The sequence below is a fragment of the Mixophyes fleayi genome, unplaced genomic scaffold, assembly GCF_038048845.1.
Source record: "Mixophyes fleayi isolate aMixFle1 unplaced genomic scaffold, aMixFle1.hap1 Scaffold_1874, whole genome shotgun sequence".
In the NCBI taxonomy this organism is placed as follows: Eukaryota; Metazoa; Chordata; class Amphibia; order Anura; family Limnodynastidae; genus Mixophyes; species Mixophyes fleayi.
Window position 1 is genome coordinate 37,501 of NW_027446146.1, and position 7,500 is coordinate 45,000.

Sequence of the window (7,500 nt, forward strand, 5' to 3'; positions counted from 1 at the left end):
GCCAGGCCTGGTTAGTACTTGGATGGGAGACCACCTGGGAATACCAGGTGCTGTAGGCCTTTTTTTTCTCTCTCTCTTGTTCTTGCTTCCTTCAATGCTGGTTTTGAGATGTATAAGAGATGTAGGTCTGTAAGCAACCAACACCTACAGCCACACCGCCCTGAACAAGCCCAATCTCGTCTGATCTTGGAAGCTAAGTAGGGCCAGGCCTGGTTAGTACTTGGATGGGAGACCACCTGGGAATACCAGGTGCTGTAGGCATTTTTTTTTCTCTCTCTTGTTCTTGCTTCCTTCAATGCTGGTTTTGAGATGAATAAGAGATGTAGGTCAGTAAATAACCAATACCTACAGCCACACCACCCTGAACAAGCCCAATCTCGCCTGATCTTGGAAGCTAAGCAGGGCCGGGCCTGGTTAGTACTTGGATGGGAGACCACCTGGGAATACTAGGTGCTGTAGGCCATTTTTTTTCTCTCTCTTGTTCTTGGTTCCTTCAATGCTGGTTTTGAGATGTAGGTCAGTAGGCAACAAATACCTACAGCCACACCACCCTGAACAAGCCCAATCTCGTCTGATTTTGGAAGCTAAGCAGGGCAGGGCCTGGTTAGTACTTGGATGGGAGACCACCTGGGAATACCAGGTGCTTTAGGCCTTTTTTTTCTCTCTCTCTTGTTCTTGCTTCCTTCAATGCTGGTTTTGAGATGTATAAGAGATGTAGGTCTGTAAGCAACCAACACCTACAGCCACACCACCCTGAACAAGCCCAATCTCGTCTGATCTTGGAAGCTAAGCAGGGTCGGGCCTGGTTAGTACTTGGATGGGAGACCACCTGGGAATACCAGGTGCTGTAGGCCTTTTTTTTTCTCTCTCTTGTTCTTGCTTCCTTCAATGCTGGTTTTGAGATGAATAAGAGATGTAGGTCAGTATATAACCAATACCTACAGCCACACCACCCTGAACAAGCCCAATCTCGCCTGATCTTGGAAGCTAAGCAGGGCCGGGCCTGGTTAGTACTTGGATGGGAGACCACCTGGGAATACCAGGTGCCGTAGGCATTTTTTTTTTCTCTCTCTTGTTCTTGCTTCCTTCAATGCTGGTTTTGAGATGAATAAGAGATGTAGGTCAGTAGATAACCAATACCTACAGCCACACCACCCTGAACAAGCCCAATCTCGCCTGATCTTGGAAGCTAAGCAGGGTCTGGCCTGGTTAGTACTTGGATGGGAGACCACCTGGGAATACCAGGTGCCGTAGGCCTTTTTTTTTCTCTCTCTTGTTCTTGCTTCCTTCAATGCTGGTTTTGAGATGTAGGTCAGTAGGTAACAAATACCTACAGCCACACCACCCTGAACAAGCCCAATCTCGCCTGATCTTGGAAGCTACGCAGGGCCGGGCCTAGTTAGTACTTGGATGGGAGACCACCTGGGAATACCAGGTGCTGTAGGCCTTTTTTTTCTCTCTCTCTTGTTCTTGCTTCCTTCAATGCTGGTTTTGAGATGTATAAGAGATGTAGGTCTGTAAGCAACCAACACCTACAGCCACACCGCCCTGAACAAGCCCAATCTCGTCTGATCTTGAAAGTTAAGCAGTGCCGGGCCTGGTTAGTACTTGGATAGGAGACCACCTGGGAATACCAGGTGCCATAGGCATTTTTTTTACTCTCTCTTGTTCTTGCTTCCTTCAATGCTGGTTTTGAGATGAATAAGAGATGTAGGTCAGTAGATAACCAATACCTACAGCCACACCACCCTGAACAAGCCCAATCTCGCCTGATCTTGGAAGCTAAGCAGGTCCGGGCCTGGTTAGTACTTGGATGGGAGACTACCTGGGAATACCAGGTGCCATAGGCATTTTTTTTTCTCTCTCTTGTTCTTGCTTCCTTCAATGCTGGTTTTGAGATGAATAAGAGATGTAGGTCAGTACATAACCAATACCTACAGCCACACCACCCTGAACAAGCCCAATCTCGCCTGATCTTGGAAGCTAAGCAGGGCCGGGCCTGGTTAGTACTTGGATGGGAGACCACCTGGGAATACCAGGTGCTATAGGCCTTTTTTTTTCTCTCTCTTGTTCTTGCTTCCTTCAATGCTGGTTTTGAGATGTAGGTCAGTAGGCAACAAATACCTACAGCCACACCACCCTGAAAAGCCCAATCTCGCCTGATCTTTGAAGCTAAGCAGGGCCAGGCCTGGTTAGTACTTGGATGGGAGACCACCTGGGAATACCAGGTGCTGTAGGCCTTTTTTTTCTCTCTCTCTTGTTCTTGCTTCCTTCAATGCTGGTTTTGAGATGTATAAGAGATGTAGGTCTGTAAGCAACCAACACCTACAGCCACACCGCCCTGAACAAGCCCAATCTCGTCTGATCTTGAAAGTTAAGCAGTGCCGGGCCTGGTTAGTACTTGGATAGGAGACCACCTGGGAATACCAGGTGCCATAGGCATTTTTTTTTCTCTCTCTTGTTCTTGCTTCCTTCAATGCTGGTTTTGAGATGAATAAGAGATGTAGGTCAGTAGATAACCAATACCTACAGCCACACCACCCTGAACAAGCCCAATCTCGCCTGATCTTGGAAGCTAAGCAGGTCCGGGCCTGGTTAGTACTTGGATGGGAGACTACCTGGGAATACCAGGTGCCATAGGCATTTTTTTTTCTCTCTCTTGTTCTTGCTTCCTTCAATGCTGGTTTTGAGATGTAGGTCAGTAGGCAACAAATACCTACAGCCACACCACCCTGAAAAGCCCAATCTCGCCTGATCTTTGAAGCTAAGCAGGGCCAGGCCTGGTTAGTACTTGGATGGGAGACCACCTGGGAATACCAGGTGCTGTAGGCCTTTTTTTTCTCTCTCTCTTGTTCTTGCTTCCTTCAATGCTGGTTTTGAGATGTATAAGAGATGTAGGTCTGTAAGCAACCAACACCTACAGCCACACCACCCTGAACAAGCCCAATCTCGTCTGATCTTGGAAGTTAAGCAGGGCCGGGCCTGGTTAGTACTTGGATGGGAGACCACCTGGGAATACCAGGTGCCGTAGGCATTTTTTTTTCTCTCTCTTGTTCTTGCTTCCTTCAATGCTGGTTTTGAGATGAATAAGAGATGTAGGTCAGTAAATAACCAATACCTACAGCCACACCACCCTGAACAAGCCCAATCTCGCCTGATCTTGGAAGCTAAGCAGGGCCGGGCCTGGTTAGTACTTGGATGGGAGACCACCTGGGAATACCAGGTGCTGTAGGCTATTTTTTTTCTCTCTCTTGTTCTTGGTTCCTTCAATGCTGGTTTTGAGATGTAGGTCAGTAGGCAACAAATACCTACAGCCACACCACCCTGAACAAGCCCAATCTCGTCTGATTTTGGAAGCTAAGCAGGGCAGGGCCTGGTTAGTACTTGGATGGGAGACCACCTGGGAATACCAGGTGCTTTAGGCCTTTTTTTTCTCTCTCTCTTGTTCTTGCTTCCTTCAATGCTGGTTTTGAGATGTATAAGAGATGTAGGTCTGTAAGCAACCAACACCTACAGCCACACCACCCTGAACAAGCCCAATCTCGTCTGATCTTGGAAGCTAAGCAGGGTCGGGCCTGGTTAGTACTTGGATGGGAGACCACCTGGGAATACCAGGTGCCGTAGGCCTTTTTTTTTCTCTCTCTTGTTCTTGCTTCCTTCAATGCTGGTTTTGAGATGTAGGTCAGTAGGCAGCAAATACCTACAGCCACACCACCCTGAACAAGCCCAATCTCACCTGTTCTTGGAAGCTAAGCAGGGCCGGGCCAGGTTAGAACTTGGATGGGAGACCACCTGGGAATACCAGGTGCTGTAGGCCTTTTTTTTCTCTCTCTCTTGTTCTTGCTTCCTTCAATGCTGGTTTTGAGATGTATAAGAGATGTAGGTCTGTAAGCAACCAACACCTACAGCCACACCGCCCTGAACAAGCCCAATCTCGTCTGATCTTGAAAGTTAAGCAGTGCCGGGCCTGGTTAGTACTTGGATAGGAGACCACCTGGGAATACCAGGTGCCATAGGCATTTTTTTTACTCTCTCTTGTTCTTGCTTCCTTTAATGCTGGTTTTGAGATGAATAAGAGATGTAGGTCAGTAGATAACCAATACCTACAGCCACACCACCCTGAACAAGCCCAATCTTAACTGATCTTGGAAGCTAAGCAGGGCCGGGCCTGGTTAGTACTTGGATGGGAGACTACCTGGGAATACCAGGTGCCATAGGCATTTTTTTTTCTCTCTCTTGTTCTTGCTTTCTTCAATGCTGGTTTTGAGATGAATAAGAGATGTAGGTCAGTAGACAACCAATACCCACGGCCACACCACCCTGAACAAGCCCAATCTCGTCTGATCTTGGAAGCTAAGCAGGGCCGTGCCTGGTTAGTACTTAGATGGGAGACCACCTGGGAATACCAGGTGCCATAGGCCATTTTTTTCTCTCTCTTGTTCTTGCTTACTTCAATGCTGGTTTTGAGATGTATAAGAGATGTAGGTCAGTAGGCAACAAATACCTACAGCCACACCACCCTGAACAAGCCCAATCTCGTCTGATCTTGGAAGCTAAGCAGGGCCGTGCCTGGTTAGTACTTAGATGGGAGACCACCTGGGAATACCAGGTGCCATAGGCCATTTTTTTCTCTCTCTTGTTCTTGCTTCCTTCAATGCTGGTTTTGAGATGTATAAGAGATGTAGGTCTGTAAGCAACCAACACCTACAGCCACACCGCCCTGAACAAGCCCAATCTCGTCTGATCTTGGAAGTTAAGCAGGGCCGGGCCTGGTTAGTACTTGGGTGGGAGACCACCTGGGAATACCAGGTGCCGTAGGCATTTTTTTTTCTCTCTCTTGTTCTTGCTTCCTTCAATGCTGGTTTTGAGATGAATAAGAGATGTAGGTCAGTAAATAACCAATACCTACAGCCACACCACCCTGAACAAGCCCAATCTCGCCTGATCTTGGAAGCTAAGCAGGGCCAGGCCTGGTTTGTACTTGGATGGGAGACCACCTGGGAATACCACGTGCCGTAGGCCATTTTTTATTTTTTTCTTGTTCTTGGTTCATTCAATGCTGGTTTTGAGATGTAGGTCAGTAGGCAACAAATACCTACAGCCACACCACCCTGAACAAGCCCAATCTTGCCTGATCTTGGAAGCTAAGCAGGGCCGGGCCTGGTTAGTACTTGGATGGGAGACCACCTGGGAATACCAGGTGCCGTAGGCCTTTTTTTTTCTCTCTCTTGTTCTTGCTTCCTTCAATGCTGGTTTTGAGATGTAGGTCAGTAGGTAACAAATACCTACAGCCACACCACCCTGAACAAGCCCAATCTCGCCTGATCTTGGAAGCTACGCAGGGCCGGGCCTAGTTAGTACTTGGATGGGAGACCACCTGGGAATACCAGGTGCTGTAGGCCTTTTTTTTCTCTCTCTCTTGTTCTTGCTTCCTTCAATGCTGGTTTTGAGATGTATAAGAGATGTAGGTCTGTAAGCAACCAACACCTACAGCCACACCGCCCTGAACAAGCCCAATCTCGTCTGATCTTGAAAGTTAAGCAGTGCCGGGCCTGGTTAGTACTTGGATAGGAGACCACCTGGGAATACCAGGTGCCATAGGCATTTTTTTTACTCTCTCTTGTTCTTGCTTCCTTCAATGCTGGTTTTGAGATGAATAAGAGATGTAGGTCAGTAGATAACCAATACCTACAGCCACACCACCCTGAACAAGCCCAATCTCGCCTGATCTTGGAAGCTAAGCAGGTCCGGGCCTGGTTAGTACTTGGATGGGAGACTACCTGGGAATACCAGGTGCCATAGGCATTTTTTTTTCTCTCTCTTGTTCTTGCTTCCTTCAATGCTGGTTTTGAGATGAATAAGAGATGTAGGTCAGTACATAACCAATACCTACAGCCACACCACCCTGAACAAGCCCAATCTCGCCTGATCTTGGAAGCTAAGCAGGGCCGGGCCTGGTTAGTACTTGGATGGGAGACCACCTGGGAATACCAGGTGCTATAGGCCTTTTTTTTTCTCTCTCTTGTTCTTGCTTCCTTCAATGCTGGTTTTGAGATGTAGGTCAGTAGGCAACAAATACCTACAGCCACACCACCCTGAAAAGCCCAATCTCGCCTGATCTTTGAAGCTAAGCAGGGCCAGGCCTGGTTAGTACTTGGATGGGAGACCACCTGGGAATACCAGGTGCTGTAGGCCTTTTTTTTCTCTCTCTCTTGTTCTTGCTTCCTTCAATGCTGGTTTTGAGATGTATAAGAGATGTAGGTCTGTAAGCAACCAACACCTACAGCCACACCACCCTGAACAAGCCCAATCTCGTCTGATCTTGGAAGTTAAGCAGGGCCGGGCCTGGTTAGTACTTGGATGGGAGACCACCTGGGAATACCAGGTGCCGTAGGCATTTTTTTTTCTCTCTCTTGTTCTTGCTTCCTTCAATGCTGGTTTTGAGATGAATAAGAGATGTAGGTCAGTAAATAACCAATACCTACAGCCACACCACCCTGAACAAGCCCAATCTCGCCTGATCTTGGAAGCTAAGCAGGGCCGGGCCTGGTTAGTACTTGGATGGGAGACCACCTGGGAATACCAGGTGTTGTAGGCCATTTTTTTTCTCTCTCTTGTTCTTGGTTCCTTCAATGCTGGTTTTGAGATGTAGGTCAGTAGGCAACAAATACCTACAGCCACACCACCCTGAACAAGCCCAATCTCGTCTGATTTTGGAAGCTAAGCAGGGCAGGGCCTGGTTAGTACTTGGATGGGAGACCACCTGGGAATACCAGGTGCTTTAGGCCTTTTTTTTCTCTCTCTCTTGTTCTTGCTTCCTTCAATGCTGGTTTTGAGATGTATAAGAGATGTAGGTCTGTAAGCAACCAACACCTACAGCCACACCACCCTGAACAAGCCCAATCTTGTCTGATCTTGGAAGCTAAGCAGGGTCGGGCCTGGTTAGTACTTGGATGGGAGACCACCTGGGAATACCAGGTGCCGTAGGCCTTTTTTTTTCTCTCTCTTGTTCTTGCTTCCTTCAATGCTGGTTTTGAGATGTAGGTCAGTAGGCAACAAATACCTACAGCCACACCACCCTGAACAAGCCCAATCTCACCTGTTCTTGGAAGCTAAGCAGGGCCGGGCCAGGTTAGAACTTGGATGGGAGACCACCTGGGAATACCAGGTGCTGTAGGCCTTTTTTTTCTCTCTCTTGTTCTTGCTTCCTTCAATGCTGGTTTTGAGATGTATAAGAGATGTAGGTCTGTAAGCAAGCAACACCTACAGCCACACCGCCCTGAACAAGCCCAATCTCGTCTGATCTTGGAAGTTAAGCAGGGCCGGGCCTGGTTAGTACTTGGATGGGAGACCACCTGGGAATACCAGGTGCCATAGGCATTTTTTTTTCTCTCTCTTGTTCTTGCTTCCTTTAATGCTGGTTTTGAGATGAATAAGAGATGTAGGTCAGTAGATAACCAATACCTACAGCCACACCACCCTGAACAAGCCCAATCTTAA

At 47.9% G+C, this 7,500-nt stretch overlaps 9 non-coding genes and 30 pseudogenes across 9 annotated transcripts; all 39 read left to right on the forward strand.

Moving 5' to 3' along the window:
- The window catches only part of LOC142119227 (5S ribosomal RNA), a 118-nt pseudogene extending 59 nt beyond the window's left edge, over nucleotides 1-59 (forward strand).
- Nucleotides 60-142: 83 nt separating this feature from the next.
- Nucleotides 143-261, forward strand: LOC142119063 (5S ribosomal RNA; annotated as a pseudogene).
- An 82-nt stretch (nucleotides 262-343) lies between these two features.
- Nucleotides 344-462, forward strand: LOC142119014 (5S ribosomal RNA). The gene has a single exon (XR_012683225.1). It is a non-coding gene; the product is annotated as a 5S ribosomal RNA (ribosomal RNA).
- Nucleotides 463-533: 71 nt separating this feature from the next.
- Nucleotides 534-652, forward strand: LOC142119048 (5S ribosomal RNA; annotated as a pseudogene).
- An 83-nt stretch (nucleotides 653-735) lies between these two features.
- LOC142118985 (5S ribosomal RNA) lies at nucleotides 736-854 on the forward strand. The gene has a single exon (XR_012683199.1). It is a non-coding gene; the product is annotated as a 5S ribosomal RNA (ribosomal RNA).
- An 82-nt stretch (nucleotides 855-936) lies between these two features.
- LOC142119060 (5S ribosomal RNA) lies at nucleotides 937-1,055 on the forward strand (annotated as a pseudogene).
- An 83-nt stretch (nucleotides 1,056-1,138) lies between these two features.
- LOC142119132 (5S ribosomal RNA) lies at nucleotides 1,139-1,257 on the forward strand (annotated as a pseudogene).
- Nucleotides 1,258-1,328: 71 nt separating this feature from the next.
- On the forward strand, nucleotides 1,329-1,447 carry LOC142119160 (5S ribosomal RNA; annotated as a pseudogene).
- Nucleotides 1,448-1,530: 83 nt separating this feature from the next.
- On the forward strand, nucleotides 1,531-1,649 carry LOC142119284 (5S ribosomal RNA; annotated as a pseudogene).
- An 82-nt stretch (nucleotides 1,650-1,731) lies between these two features.
- On the forward strand, nucleotides 1,732-1,850 carry LOC142119315 (5S ribosomal RNA; annotated as a pseudogene).
- Nucleotides 1,851-1,932: 82 nt separating this feature from the next.
- Nucleotides 1,933-2,051, forward strand: LOC142119027 (5S ribosomal RNA; annotated as a pseudogene).
- Nucleotides 2,052-2,122: 71 nt separating this feature from the next.
- LOC142119228 (5S ribosomal RNA) lies at nucleotides 2,123-2,240 on the forward strand (annotated as a pseudogene).
- An 83-nt stretch (nucleotides 2,241-2,323) lies between these two features.
- LOC142119287 (5S ribosomal RNA) lies at nucleotides 2,324-2,442 on the forward strand (annotated as a pseudogene).
- Nucleotides 2,443-2,524: 82 nt separating this feature from the next.
- On the forward strand, nucleotides 2,525-2,643 carry LOC142119316 (5S ribosomal RNA; annotated as a pseudogene).
- A 71-nt stretch (nucleotides 2,644-2,714) lies between these two features.
- On the forward strand, nucleotides 2,715-2,832 carry LOC142119231 (5S ribosomal RNA; annotated as a pseudogene).
- Nucleotides 2,833-2,915: 83 nt separating this feature from the next.
- Nucleotides 2,916-3,034, forward strand: LOC142119162 (5S ribosomal RNA). The gene has a single exon (XR_012683245.1). It is a non-coding gene; the product is annotated as a 5S ribosomal RNA (ribosomal RNA).
- Nucleotides 3,035-3,116: 82 nt separating this feature from the next.
- On the forward strand, nucleotides 3,117-3,235 carry LOC142119408 (5S ribosomal RNA). Its single transcript, XR_012683271.1, has one exon. It is a non-coding gene; the product is annotated as a 5S ribosomal RNA (ribosomal RNA).
- A 71-nt stretch (nucleotides 3,236-3,306) lies between these two features.
- On the forward strand, nucleotides 3,307-3,425 carry LOC142119049 (5S ribosomal RNA; annotated as a pseudogene).
- Nucleotides 3,426-3,508: 83 nt separating this feature from the next.
- Nucleotides 3,509-3,627, forward strand: LOC142119138 (5S ribosomal RNA). Its single transcript, XR_012683243.1, has one exon. It is a non-coding gene; the product is annotated as a 5S ribosomal RNA (ribosomal RNA).
- A 71-nt stretch (nucleotides 3,628-3,698) lies between these two features.
- On the forward strand, nucleotides 3,699-3,817 carry LOC142119154 (5S ribosomal RNA; annotated as a pseudogene).
- Nucleotides 3,818-3,900: 83 nt separating this feature from the next.
- LOC142119288 (5S ribosomal RNA) lies at nucleotides 3,901-4,019 on the forward strand (annotated as a pseudogene).
- Nucleotides 4,020-4,101: 82 nt separating this feature from the next.
- LOC142119269 (5S ribosomal RNA) lies at nucleotides 4,102-4,220 on the forward strand (annotated as a pseudogene).
- Nucleotides 4,221-4,302: 82 nt separating this feature from the next.
- On the forward strand, nucleotides 4,303-4,421 carry LOC142119167 (5S ribosomal RNA; annotated as a pseudogene).
- An 81-nt stretch (nucleotides 4,422-4,502) lies between these two features.
- On the forward strand, nucleotides 4,503-4,621 carry LOC142119179 (5S ribosomal RNA; annotated as a pseudogene).
- Nucleotides 4,622-4,702: 81 nt separating this feature from the next.
- Nucleotides 4,703-4,821, forward strand: LOC142119346 (5S ribosomal RNA). Its single transcript, XR_012683263.1, has one exon. It is a non-coding gene; the product is annotated as a 5S ribosomal RNA (ribosomal RNA).
- An 82-nt stretch (nucleotides 4,822-4,903) lies between these two features.
- On the forward strand, nucleotides 4,904-5,022 carry LOC142119303 (5S ribosomal RNA; annotated as a pseudogene).
- A 71-nt stretch (nucleotides 5,023-5,093) lies between these two features.
- Nucleotides 5,094-5,212, forward strand: LOC142119111 (5S ribosomal RNA; annotated as a pseudogene).
- A 71-nt stretch (nucleotides 5,213-5,283) lies between these two features.
- On the forward strand, nucleotides 5,284-5,402 carry LOC142119161 (5S ribosomal RNA; annotated as a pseudogene).
- An 83-nt stretch (nucleotides 5,403-5,485) lies between these two features.
- Nucleotides 5,486-5,604, forward strand: LOC142119289 (5S ribosomal RNA; annotated as a pseudogene).
- An 82-nt stretch (nucleotides 5,605-5,686) lies between these two features.
- LOC142119317 (5S ribosomal RNA) lies at nucleotides 5,687-5,805 on the forward strand (annotated as a pseudogene).
- Nucleotides 5,806-5,887: 82 nt separating this feature from the next.
- Nucleotides 5,888-6,006, forward strand: LOC142119029 (5S ribosomal RNA; annotated as a pseudogene).
- A 71-nt stretch (nucleotides 6,007-6,077) lies between these two features.
- Nucleotides 6,078-6,195, forward strand: LOC142119232 (5S ribosomal RNA; annotated as a pseudogene).
- An 83-nt stretch (nucleotides 6,196-6,278) lies between these two features.
- On the forward strand, nucleotides 6,279-6,397 carry LOC142119174 (5S ribosomal RNA). Its single transcript, XR_012683246.1, has one exon. It is a non-coding gene; the product is annotated as a 5S ribosomal RNA (ribosomal RNA).
- Nucleotides 6,398-6,479: 82 nt separating this feature from the next.
- On the forward strand, nucleotides 6,480-6,598 carry LOC142118990 (5S ribosomal RNA). The gene has a single exon (XR_012683203.1). It is a non-coding gene; the product is annotated as a 5S ribosomal RNA (ribosomal RNA).
- A 71-nt stretch (nucleotides 6,599-6,669) lies between these two features.
- Nucleotides 6,670-6,788, forward strand: LOC142119050 (5S ribosomal RNA; annotated as a pseudogene).
- An 83-nt stretch (nucleotides 6,789-6,871) lies between these two features.
- LOC142118995 (5S ribosomal RNA) lies at nucleotides 6,872-6,990 on the forward strand. The gene has a single exon (XR_012683208.1). It is a non-coding gene; the product is annotated as a 5S ribosomal RNA (ribosomal RNA).
- A 71-nt stretch (nucleotides 6,991-7,061) lies between these two features.
- LOC142119155 (5S ribosomal RNA) lies at nucleotides 7,062-7,180 on the forward strand (annotated as a pseudogene).
- Nucleotides 7,181-7,261: 81 nt separating this feature from the next.
- Nucleotides 7,262-7,380, forward strand: LOC142119022 (5S ribosomal RNA; annotated as a pseudogene).
- Nucleotides 7,381-7,462: 82 nt separating this feature from the next.
- LOC142119270 (5S ribosomal RNA) overlaps nucleotides 7,463-7,500 on the forward strand; it is a 119-nt pseudogene continuing 81 nt past the window's right edge.